The sequence below is a fragment of the Grampus griseus genome (assembly GCF_964374135.1).
Source record: "Grampus griseus genome assembly, chromosome: 15".
Lineage (NCBI taxonomy): Eukaryota > Metazoa > Chordata > Mammalia > Artiodactyla > Delphinidae > Grampus > Grampus griseus.
In genome coordinates, this window is record NC_139009.1 from 5,302,781 (window position 1) to 5,314,304 (window position 11,524).

The window sequence follows — 11,524 nt, forward strand, 5'->3', positions numbered from 1 at the left end:
GAGAGTTTCACATTTTGGAGAAGCTCCACAAAAGAGGTGATATTTGAGCAGATCAGATCAGAAATAAGAAGTAAGTCTTAGTCTTTACCCTAAATTCCCTCAACAATGCTTCGATAGCTCCATGTACTCCTGGCTTCCAAACAAATTTTTAGAAGAACCAGCAAGCAGCACAAGTCGCGTCCTTATGTCCCAAAAGCTGCTTTTGTGGAGACACAACATGGTTGCTTTTCTGACAAGAAGGGAATGGGAGGTTTTCAAGTCTTCACATGCACACAGCAGAGTTGATGTACTCTACACTAATGCACATGTACACATACACACGCATCATAGTTGCTCATCTATTTCCCCACACCTGTATTCTGAGACAGTAAGAGGAATGCTTTCTTAGCTGGAAGAATAATGATTGGTCATTAACAATTTTTTGGTGCCATCTCCTATGGTATAAAGAAGATACATGGCCCTTAGCGTCAAAGCCCTAAGCAGATGAAAAATTCCCCAGATTACACTCCCAAATTGCTCCAATTTTGTTATTCTTCTTTGAAGAATACTTCTTTGAAGTAGCAATGTCATTATAAAAAGACTTTGCTCTAATTTATATTGTTAAGGCAGACAAATAATTCATTTAAAGTATCGGTTATTATTGATGTTTAGGGTTCTTCCCTATGGTTCCTTAACACCTGTGTCCTTGCTGTTTTCCCTCCTAATGCCCCTGAGCTGGGAGTATAAGACTGTTAGAGCTGCCTCTTCAGCCCCTCAAAGTAGCCTCTGTCCTTGGTGGTGGCTACGTGTGTTAGCTGTCAGCATGTTTCATGCACTTACTCATTTAATCCCCCAAAGGACCCATCCTCTCCATAGAAGGAACACACACACTTTTTAGTACTTTACAAAGCATCCTTCTCTCCATACCTTCTCAGGATAGATACATACACAAAGCCTAGCTTATAAGACATCTTTTTATAATCTTTTGCCCTAATAAAAATGTTTTAGGCACACACCAAATTGTAGAATGGAAGAAGAAGTTTTGTATCTAACTCCCTACCCATTACCAACAAGAAATCTTATGTAAGTTTCTCAACAAACAAAGAGGCCTGAGAGCCTTAGGAATGAATAAAGTTTGCAGAAAGTGAATGACTTCAAAGACTCAGACGGGGGCCCCCTCTACCCTCACTCACCCCATGTTCCTTGTGGGCCAGCCTGACATCTATAGGTAAATAGAGACAATTACGGTAGCCAACCTGGGATCATGGGTCATGATTAGGCTTATTCTTTTGATGTAAATGTCGATCATATGTGAATGTTTTTCCTGGATCCCTGGCCTATTTAAGAGGATGTGTGAATGTCTAACACATTTACTAAAATTCAAACATACTTGCTTATGTAAGTTCACCAGGAGTGTAAGTCAAAGAAAACACTACTTAAACAAATTATTAAACTGGACCCTTAACCAGATACACAGGTCATGAATGAGTTACTTACTCTCCCCTGTTGAGAACATTAGCATGTATCCCGTTGTTACTCTGGCCTGGGTAGGTTAAAACAACAGGCCACAGTCTCTTTAGCACAAGGTCCATCTAATCTTTAGATTAACAAGAGTTATTTTACTTAGGACTATCTGACACACACAAGGCTGCACAGTATAGATTTAAGCAGAGGTCATTTCAGAGACTAAATCAACTGCAGAATTAGTTGGCTGGAATTCATTAGGGATGGACAGTCTTTGGCCAGTTATGCAAAATTCCTAAGCTTTGTCTATTTCTATATCATATTTCAGCTTTACTGGATATGACTGTTTATGCACGAACTTTTTTTTATTATAAATGATGCTAAAAGGATTTTGGTGTTGCAAACTTTGTGCACAAACCAGCAGGCAAAATCTTCCGTAAATGTATTCTAAGCTCTTGGCAAACTTTCCCCAGGAGCAAATATTAACTCCAGATAGTGTTTATTAGCTTTTATAAAATAATCACTGTAATAGTGGCATGTAATTGCTAGAGGTAAATGCTTATCTGGGCCACAAATTAATCAAGTTTGAGCTCCTTAATAGAACCCAGTCAGAAATAATTTACTTCTTGCACAGTTTACATTTCGACATAACCACATGATTTTCCTCTGATTTTGCTTTGCACTCCAACAGTGAATTCATGGACACGCGTTTCATCCTGCCTGTGCTGTTAACAGAGAGACACAGATTAGTGAATTCTGTGTTGTATAAGACAGATAAAGCTATGGGAGACACTTTCATTCAGCTTCTTACCCTGTACCCCCATGACTGACCTAAAACTTATAGAGATTCTTCCAATTTAAACAGTCGTTACGCCTCTGTATTTTTGAAGTATTATGGCTACTTCCCTAAATATTAAGAAGTACACCCCGCTATGAAACAATTGCTCTCTACAAGACAATCCTGCTAGAAACACCACGCGCAGATACATGTGTGAACATGTTTTCACCTCCTTCAGGCAAATTCCAAGGAGTATGACAGCTGGATCATATGGTAAGAGTATGTTTTGTTTTGTAAAAAAACCCCACCAAACCCTCTTCCAAAGTGGCTGCACCATTGTGTGTTCCCACCAATAATGAATAAGCATTCCTGTTGCTCCACAACCTCACCAGCATTTAGTGTTGTCAGTGTTCAAGATTTTGACCATTTTAACAGTTGTGTAGTGGTAACTCTCTTTTTTTTTTTTTTTTCCGGCCGCACAGGTTGGCATGTGGGATCTTAGTTCCCCGACCAGGAAGGGAACCCACGCCCCCAGAACTGGAAGCATGGAGTCTAACCACTGGAATACCACAGAAGGCCCTCATTGGATTTTTTTTTTGTTTTTTTGCGGTACGCGGACCTCTCACTGTTGTGGCCTCTCCCATTGCGGAGCACAGGCTCCGGACGTGCAGGCTCAGCGGCCATGGCTCACGGGCCCAGCCGCTCCACGGTATGTGGGATCTTCCCAGACCGGGGCACGAACCCGCATCCCCTGCATCGGCAGGCGGACTCTCAACCACTGCGCCACCAGGGAAGCCCCCTCATTGTTTTTTTAAATTTGCATTTCCTGATGACAAATGATGTGGAGCATCTTTCCACATGTTTATTTGCCTTCTGTATATCTTCTTTGGCAAGGTGTTTGTTAAAATCTTTGGCCCATTTTAAAGTCACATTGTTTGTTTTTTTATTGTTGAGTTTAAGAATTATTTGCATATTTTGAATGACAGTCCTTTATCAGATGTGTTTTTTGCAAATATTTTCTCATTACAAGCCAGTCTGTGGCTTGTCTTCTAATTCTCTTGATATCGTCTCCCACAGAGGAGAGTTTTTTTTTTTTTTTTTTTTTTTTTTTTGCGGTACGCAGGACTCTCACTGTTGTGGCCTCTCCCGTTGCAGAGCACAGGCTCCGGACATGCAGGCTCAGTGGCCATGGTTCATGGGCCTAGCCGCTCCACAGCATGTGGGATCTTCCCGGACCAGGGCACGAACCCGTGTCCCCTGCATTGGCAGGCGAACTCCTAACCACTGCGCCACCAGGGAAGCCTGAGATTTTTAATTTTAATGAAATTCAGCTTATTTCTTTCAGGGATTATGGCTTTGGTGTTGTATCTAAAAAGGGATCACCAAAAACATAAAAAGCATCACCACACCCAAGGTCATCTAGGTTTTCCCCTATGTTATCTTCTACGAATTTTGTAGTTTTGCATTTAACATTTAGGTTTATGATCCATGTTGAGTTAATTTTTTGTGAAGAGTATAAGGTCTTCGTCTAGATTCAGTTTTCTTTATTTTTTACATGTGAGGGGTCCAGTTGTTCCAGCACCATTTATCGAAGAGACTATCTTTGCTTCATTGTATTTTCTTTGCTCCATCGATCAAAGATTAACTGACTGTTTTCTTTGTTCCATTGTCAAAGATTATCTGACTATTCACATGAGTCTATATCTGGACTCCTGTTCCATTTACCTACTTTATTCTTTTGCCAACACCAACCTATCTTAATTACTGTAGCTTCACAGTAATTCTTGAAGTTGGGCAACATCAGTCCTACAAGTTTTTTCTTCTTCAATATTGTGTTGGCTATTCTGAGTCTTCTGCCACTACATATAATCTTTAGATTCACGTTGATCTCCATGAAACAACTTGCTGGGATTTTTACTGGGATTGCACTGAATCTACAGATCAACTTGAGAAAAACTGACATCTCGACAGTATTGAGTCTTCTTCCTCTTGAATGAGGACTATCTCTTCATTTATTTAGTTCTTCGATTTCATTCATCAAAGTTTTTTAGTTTTCCTTATATAGTTCTTATACATATTTTGTTAGATTTAATAGCCAAGCATTTTAGTTTTGGGGGTGCTAATGTAAATGGTATCATGTTTTTAATTTCAAATTCCACGTTCATTGTTAGTATATAGAAAAGTGATTGATGTTTATACATTAAGCTTGTATCCTACAATCTTGCAATAATTGCCTATTAGATCCAAGAGTGTTTTGCTCAATTCTTTCAGTCTTTCTACATAGACAACCAGGTAACCTGTGAACAAAGACAGTTTTATGTTTTCCTTCCTAATCTGTATACTTTTTATTACCTTTTCTTGTCTTACTGAATTAGCAAAGACTTCCAGTACAATGTTGAAAGGAGTTGTGACAGGGAACATCCCGAGACCAACGTTTTATGTTTCCATTTAAATAAACCTTCATTTTATGGTATTTTTAGGTAAATGAAGAAATCTTTGGGGGACTTACTCCAAAGAATGGTTGAGAATGAGTTAAATTATCATATCATTTATTTGTATGCAAGTAGGACTCCTAAAGAGCTTTAAAAGTTTGTTTTGCCCAGGCAATTTACATATTTTTCTGCAATATTAACTTTGTCATAAGGGAAACTTCTGAACAAACACAAGCTCAACCCAACTCTTCTGCACAGTAGTTTTTGAGTCTCTATCAGAGGCAGATTTACCAAGAAGCTGAAATTGTAGGACTTTGGTCCTTTGTAGGTTTCTTTCATGCCCTTGGTTGGGGACCATACAATACATCCATATGGTTAACAATTGATACTTTTTAAAAACTTGTCAAACAAAGACATTTTAATCGCAATCAGTTAGGAATACTTGTTCTTTCTCCTCCTGTCATATTTCCCTCAGATTCTATTGGCATGGCTTGTGCATTTTTGTATTTTGGATAAGAAGTTGAGTGGGGACACACTTAGTTTGGGTTTATTGGGGCTTCTTTATGTGATTATGTCTCTTTTATGTGTAGTTAAGTTATTGTTGTATGCCCCAGTGCAAGGATGGCTTGTGAGAGTATTCTTGCTACCCACTATGCCAACTCCTATGACATTGTGACATGAAGTCCGGGGCCAGAGATCACATGGCAATAGAAATGCATCTTATGACATCTGACTCAGTGGATCAAGGAGCAGAAGTAAGGTTTGAAATATATAGAACCAGAAGGTAATCTGGAAAATTCTTCTAATCATCAGTCATGTGATGTTGCAAACAAAGGATGCAGTTCTCAATGCCCAGTGAAAATGGAAGTTGTCTCCTGTAAGAATACAATCAATAATGTAGCATATGCAATTATAAATACGTCATGTATGCTTATGGAAACCCAACAAATATACTCTATCTGAATGGGTATCCATGTTTGTGAGGTACAAGTCTGTGACTTTAGAATAAACAGTGAGTACATCTATGTGTGGAGTTGCATATTTAAGCATCCCAACTATCAATAATTAAAATAGATTTCAATCAGCTGTGCTAAAAGAAGACTGAGTTATTCTTCTCATCTCTCTAAAGAAAATATTATAAATTGTTGCCCAATGAAGAAGCATTTCATAGAGTATGCAGCCAAAAATGTAGGAATTAAAATATTACAGAGATGTGTCAAGCAGTTAATTAGTGAAAATATTATGCTTTTTAAGACTTTGTGATACTTTTCAGATTCCTAAAATTTTCTTTCTCATTCTAAATAAATACTCTCATTTTGCATCTATAATTTGTATTCTCTTTCTTAAAGAGAGCCTGAAAAATTAGAAATGCTTCAGGCCACACAACCTGGACCTGCCCCTGGCCTCCATTATTCCACCTAGCAAGATCTTACTATCATCTAAATTGAAAAGAAACTAATAGAACTAAATGTACAACTGTGCAAGGAATTACTACCTTTTGTTCATATTCTGCAACTCATTTTCTAGATGGTTCTGCTATCATCTTTAACGTCTGGATTGAGTAAGAGAAGATAAGGTAATAAAATCCCCCATGCAAACTCTGCAGCTGCAGCTCAGTGGTGGACACAAGTGGGGCCCCAGGGCCATATTGCTGCCTCTCATCAGCCTCATTAAGACATTGGTGAGACTGGGGGAGGGAGAGGGCAGTGGCTGAGCCTCAGGATCCACCTGGTAATGTTGACACACATATTCTGATCACATTATCTGAGCAGGAACAAAGGCGCCCCTTGCAAGGCTCCAGCTTTATGTGGGGGAGGCCATGTTTTACTCCCATCTTATGACTACTTGATCTTCTTCTCCTGGGGCTTGAGATGTTGACCTTCCCTGGGGCACTCCAGTCAGCTGGGCCAAGTGGGAGTTGGAGAAGTTCAGGAAGGACTGTCCCCAGGCCTGCAGTCCACTGTCCTGACTCTGCTCTCTTACAGACACTGCGTTCATTAGGGTTCTTCTGAGAAACAGAACCAATAGAATGTGTGTATGTGTGTGTGTGTGTGTGTGTGTGTAGGACGTATGTGTGTGTTTACACACATACACATATATACACATAGAGAGGAAGAGAGAGAAGAGAAAGCACTTTATTATACGGAATCAGCTCACCCAACAATGGAGGCTGAGAAGGCCCTAGATCTGCAGTCAGCAAGCTGGAGACCCAGGAGGGTGGTGGTGTAATTCCATTCTGAGTCTGAAGGCCTGAGAACCAGGAGAGCCAATGGTGTAGTTCCATTCTGAAAAGGCTGGCAGGCTGGAGACGCAAGAAGAGCCAGTGCTTCAGTCCAAATCCAAAGGTCAGAGGAGAACAAAACACCAGTTCAGTGCAGTCAGGCAGAAGGAGTTCTTCTTACTCAGCCATTTTCTTCTCATAGTCTTCAGTTGATGAATGAGCCCCACCTACACTGGGAGGGCATTTACTCGGTCTACTGATTCAAATACTAATGTCATCCAGAAATGCCCTCACAGGCACCCTCAGAATACTGTTTGATCAAGAGTCTGGGAACCTCATGGCCTGGTCAAGTTGACATAAAATTAACCAACACAAATGCTGAGGCAGCATGAAGTCCAGTATCCTTTGTCTGATGCTCAGAATGAGTTCTCCCTTCTCCATCATTACTGCCACCTTTGGACCAACTCCTAGACAAGTGGCGGTGCTCGATTTACTCACACAGAGTACTGGCAAGGTGTCCCAATCCTGTACAATCCTCAAATCATTTAGAGGAGTCTGCACTTCCCTCCCTGGACAGAACATGCACTGCCTTAGCTCTGGCGGTCATAACAGACTATCGCAGAATGAGTTTTAAGGGGGATTTAAACAACAGACATTTAATTCTCACAGTTCTAGTGGTTGGCAGTCCAAGATCAAGGTGCCAGCCTGATCAAGTTCTGGTGAGAGCATTCTTCCTTGCTCGACGAAGGCCGCGTCTTGCTGTGTCTTCACGTGGTGAAGAGAGAAAGAGCAATTTCTCTAATAAGGACACTAATTCCATCATGGGGGTCCCACCCTCATGACCATTTCTAAACCTAATTACCTCCCAAAAGGCCCATCTTCAAATCCTATCACATTGGGGGTTAAGGCTTCAACATATTAATTTGGGAGAGAACAATTCAGTCCACACCAGAACCTATGGCGGATTTAAGCTGAGAAAGGGGCATGAACAGGCTGAGTTTCACAAAAGTCACTCTGGTGTCAATGGGGAGGAGCCCTGGAAAGGAAGCCTGGAGGCAGGGGGCTCCAGATGGGGAGCTGAGGAGTCGGAGGGGAGCTCACAGAGATATTTAGAAAAAAGCACCCAAAGCTTTTAGTGACCAGTTAAAAGTCTGGCATAATGTATGTGTGTGTGTATGTTTTAAGGGTGGGTGGTAGTTAATTATGTGAAGATAAAGAAAAATAACCAAGGGAAACATTTCACAGAATTTACCAGGATACAAATTAGGAGTTTGTTTCACTGGTTTTTGTTTTTTGTTTTGTTTTTTTTTTTTCCAGTTTCATGGAAGTGGCCAATTAGCCCAAAGTACAGATTCTGATTCAATAGGGTTGGGCTGGAGCCTGAGTTTCTGCATGTATGACAAACTCCTAGATGACATCAAGGTGCTGGTACACAGACTAGCTACTTGGAGCAGCAAAGACAAAGGAGATGGGGGAGGGGAGAACCGACCAGAATGTCTTCAGGGAGCCTGTGTGCTCCATGTAGTTATAACCGTACTTAGTTGTGCTGTGTGTCATGGAACAAAACACTAACCCTCTCTGGGTCTTGGTTCCTTCATTTGCATGCTTAAAGATAGGAAGGGCCTCCCTGGTTGCTTGCAGTTCTATGTTTACATGACCCCAAATCTAACAGCACTTGTTCCAGGAAGAAAGTGATGGAAAGTCAATTGTAGTCAGCTCAGAGCCTCAGGTCCCAGGAGCATGTTACATGTTACCAGCCTTATTAAATAACTTCTTCTTAAAGGGAGGTTGGTATTAAACACAGCTTTAAAAATGGGCCAGTGATAGCTTAGGTTATCACAACAAAGTTAATTTCAAAATCAAACTTTGCTTTGAAATCTTCCTTCTTTGTACTTCCTTAGTGCAGGCAGAAGAGAAGGGGGACCAGGCAAGTAGGTCATTGAGAGCTGTGTATAATCAGTGCCTCTTTTGGGAACTGGTTTAGGGCTTTGCACGGGGGAGATGAGTAATGCACATGTGAGGTGAGTTACTGAGTCTGGAAGGACCTCTAGGAATTATAAAACCCTTTGGTTCACAAAAACTATTTTGACTCTTCACTTCTCTAGAATAATTTGCCTCCAGGGTCCATATTATGGGGTACTCATCACCCCCTAAATTAGTTGTCATTCTAATCAATTCCCTTGATGTTAACCCACGATTCATAGACGAGGTGGTATAAATGTAGGCCAGGTTCACTGTGTATAATTTATTTGGTGTCTAGGAAAAAAATCATCACATAGAAGAATTTGTACAAAGTTCATGATTCATACCTGCAAACTTGTGCTTTTAATTGGAAATGTGTTGTTGTCAAGGCAGAATATGGGTGACTGGATTTCTAGGGCTACTTTCCATCCTGGGCCAGAAGGCGAGGTTAACTCTATGTGACACAAAGCACGCACTGAGATGACATCCCTGGGCCACGGGGCACCAGGTCTTAGGTGACATTCAAACCCCAAGGCTGGGAGAGGTAAATAGGTGCAGCTCAGGGTGGCCTGAGAGTTTATGTGAATCCAGTCAGTCCCCTTCTATCCCATTCTTTCCTAATGTGGCTTCTCTCTCAAAGTGAGGTTACAAATTGCTCTCATGAGCAGTTTAGCTACAGAGTATAAGGAAGCATTCTCAGAGTAAGTTGGATCAGGTGAGCTATTCAGAAGGCTCTGGAAGCCCCTGAGAATGGAATCTTGAACTTGACATTGCAGATAGTGCTGGCAAGTCCACGGGAAACACCCTCCCAAGGGGCAGGGAACAGCAGGAGGGAGCAGATTCTTGCAAAAACAAGTCCCCCTCTCAGACATGCTCTGGCCACTCCAGGTGGCCTGATTATATCCCAGATAAAACAATCACCGTAGTAGATGCCACATGAGCATCTACTGTGTCCTGCCATCAAGGAGGTTCTGCAGATGTTACATCATTTAACTTAATTCTCACAACACTCTTAAGAGGTGACTTGTGCTGTACTCTTTTCTTTTTTTCTTTTTTGTTGAATTTTATTATTTATTTTTTATACAGCGGATTCTTATTAGTTATCCGTTTTATACTTATTAGTGTATGCATGTCAATCCCAATCTCCGCATTCATCCCACCACCACCACCCACCCGCCGTTTTCCCCCCTCGTTGTCCATACGTTTGTTCTCTACATCTGTGTCTCTATTTCTGCTCTTTTCTAAGTGAAGTACTCACAATCCGAAAGCATGGAATGACTCTTTCAAGGGTTAGAAAGAGGTGGAAAGGGAACTCAAAGCAGATCCGTTGGACTCCAAGCCCTGTGCTGTTCCCACCAGGCTGCACTGGCCCTTCTATTCTGGCCAGCTCGGGCTCTTCCCTGAAAGGCTGCACCCTGGGCTGAGCATCCCATGGTGACCTCCTTGCTTAAGGCATGTCCGTGGCTTGGCTTAGCTCCAAGAACCACTGCCCAGTTTCCTAACTGGGCAGGGAATAGGATCAGTTAGATCAGGACATATTCCTCCTCACTTTCTGGTTCAACTTGTCCTAGAGGGGTAAGAAATAGTAACGAAAAAGGAATTCATGAAAGCATTTTCAAAAAAAAGCAATGAGCTTAGCAGCCCAGTGGGGCAGGTGTCTTGGGGTGTTTTCTGGGAATCATGTGACCTATCATCCCAGTACTCCCCCAGACACATGCATCTCAAAACAATCCCTACTTGAAAAAAACAATAGATATAAACCATAATTTGTACCCCAAAATGCCAGATGGCCAAAAGAACTGAAAAGAGCTAAGGAAATTGCACTGTGCCTAAAAAACAGCCCGAAAAGTAGTGTCTCTCTGATGTTATAGGCAGCAGCCCCAGCTCTCATCAGAGGATAAATCAATTTGCAGCAGCTGTGGGCTGCTATGAGGTCCAGGGCACCAGGCCAGACTCATGCTAAGGAAAGACAAAACTGGGGTGAAAAATCCCCAAGGTTCCATGGTGTCCTCACTGCCTGCGTATGGGGAATCTATGGCCTACATTTCCTGACTTCAGTGCTTCTTTTCGTTTTCAAATTATTGAAAGGCGATGTCTTCCCAGAGGGAAGTCACCTCCAGTTCACCCTGTTCCCCAGGGAAAAGAGCGGCTTTTCATAGCTTCCTTTCCAACCTGGAGAAGAACACGGTAAGGGACAGAGTTGAGAAATGGCACCAGCAAATCTTTTCCGCAGGGGGCTTTGCTCCAGATTCATTTTATAAGATTTGGGCAAAGCAGGGAACATTTTTATGCCACGTTTTCCATTTGCCTACTTTTCTGGATCAGGCACGGCAAACCCACGGGGTTTCTCTAAGGCTATTGCTGCGCTGCTTCTTGCTGTTTTGCTGCAGTGCAGCCAGTCTCCCACTCCAGGGCCTGGGGAAGCCCCGCCTCCTTCTCCCTCCCACCACAGAACCATGGTGTTTGTCTACTGTCCATCCTTCCACAAGCCTGCTGGGCCTGGGAGTGACAGCAGACCACCTCTGACTTTCTACCACACGCAGGTTCATGCAGAGGCATAAGGAAGCCTTCCAGGCAGGAGTGGGGAAGATGGACAGCAGGGACAGACAGGGCCTGAAAAAACTAACTCTGGTCAGGGCAGCCGGAGTGGGGTGGGTGCTTCACACACTGGTCGTCAACCCAATTGAG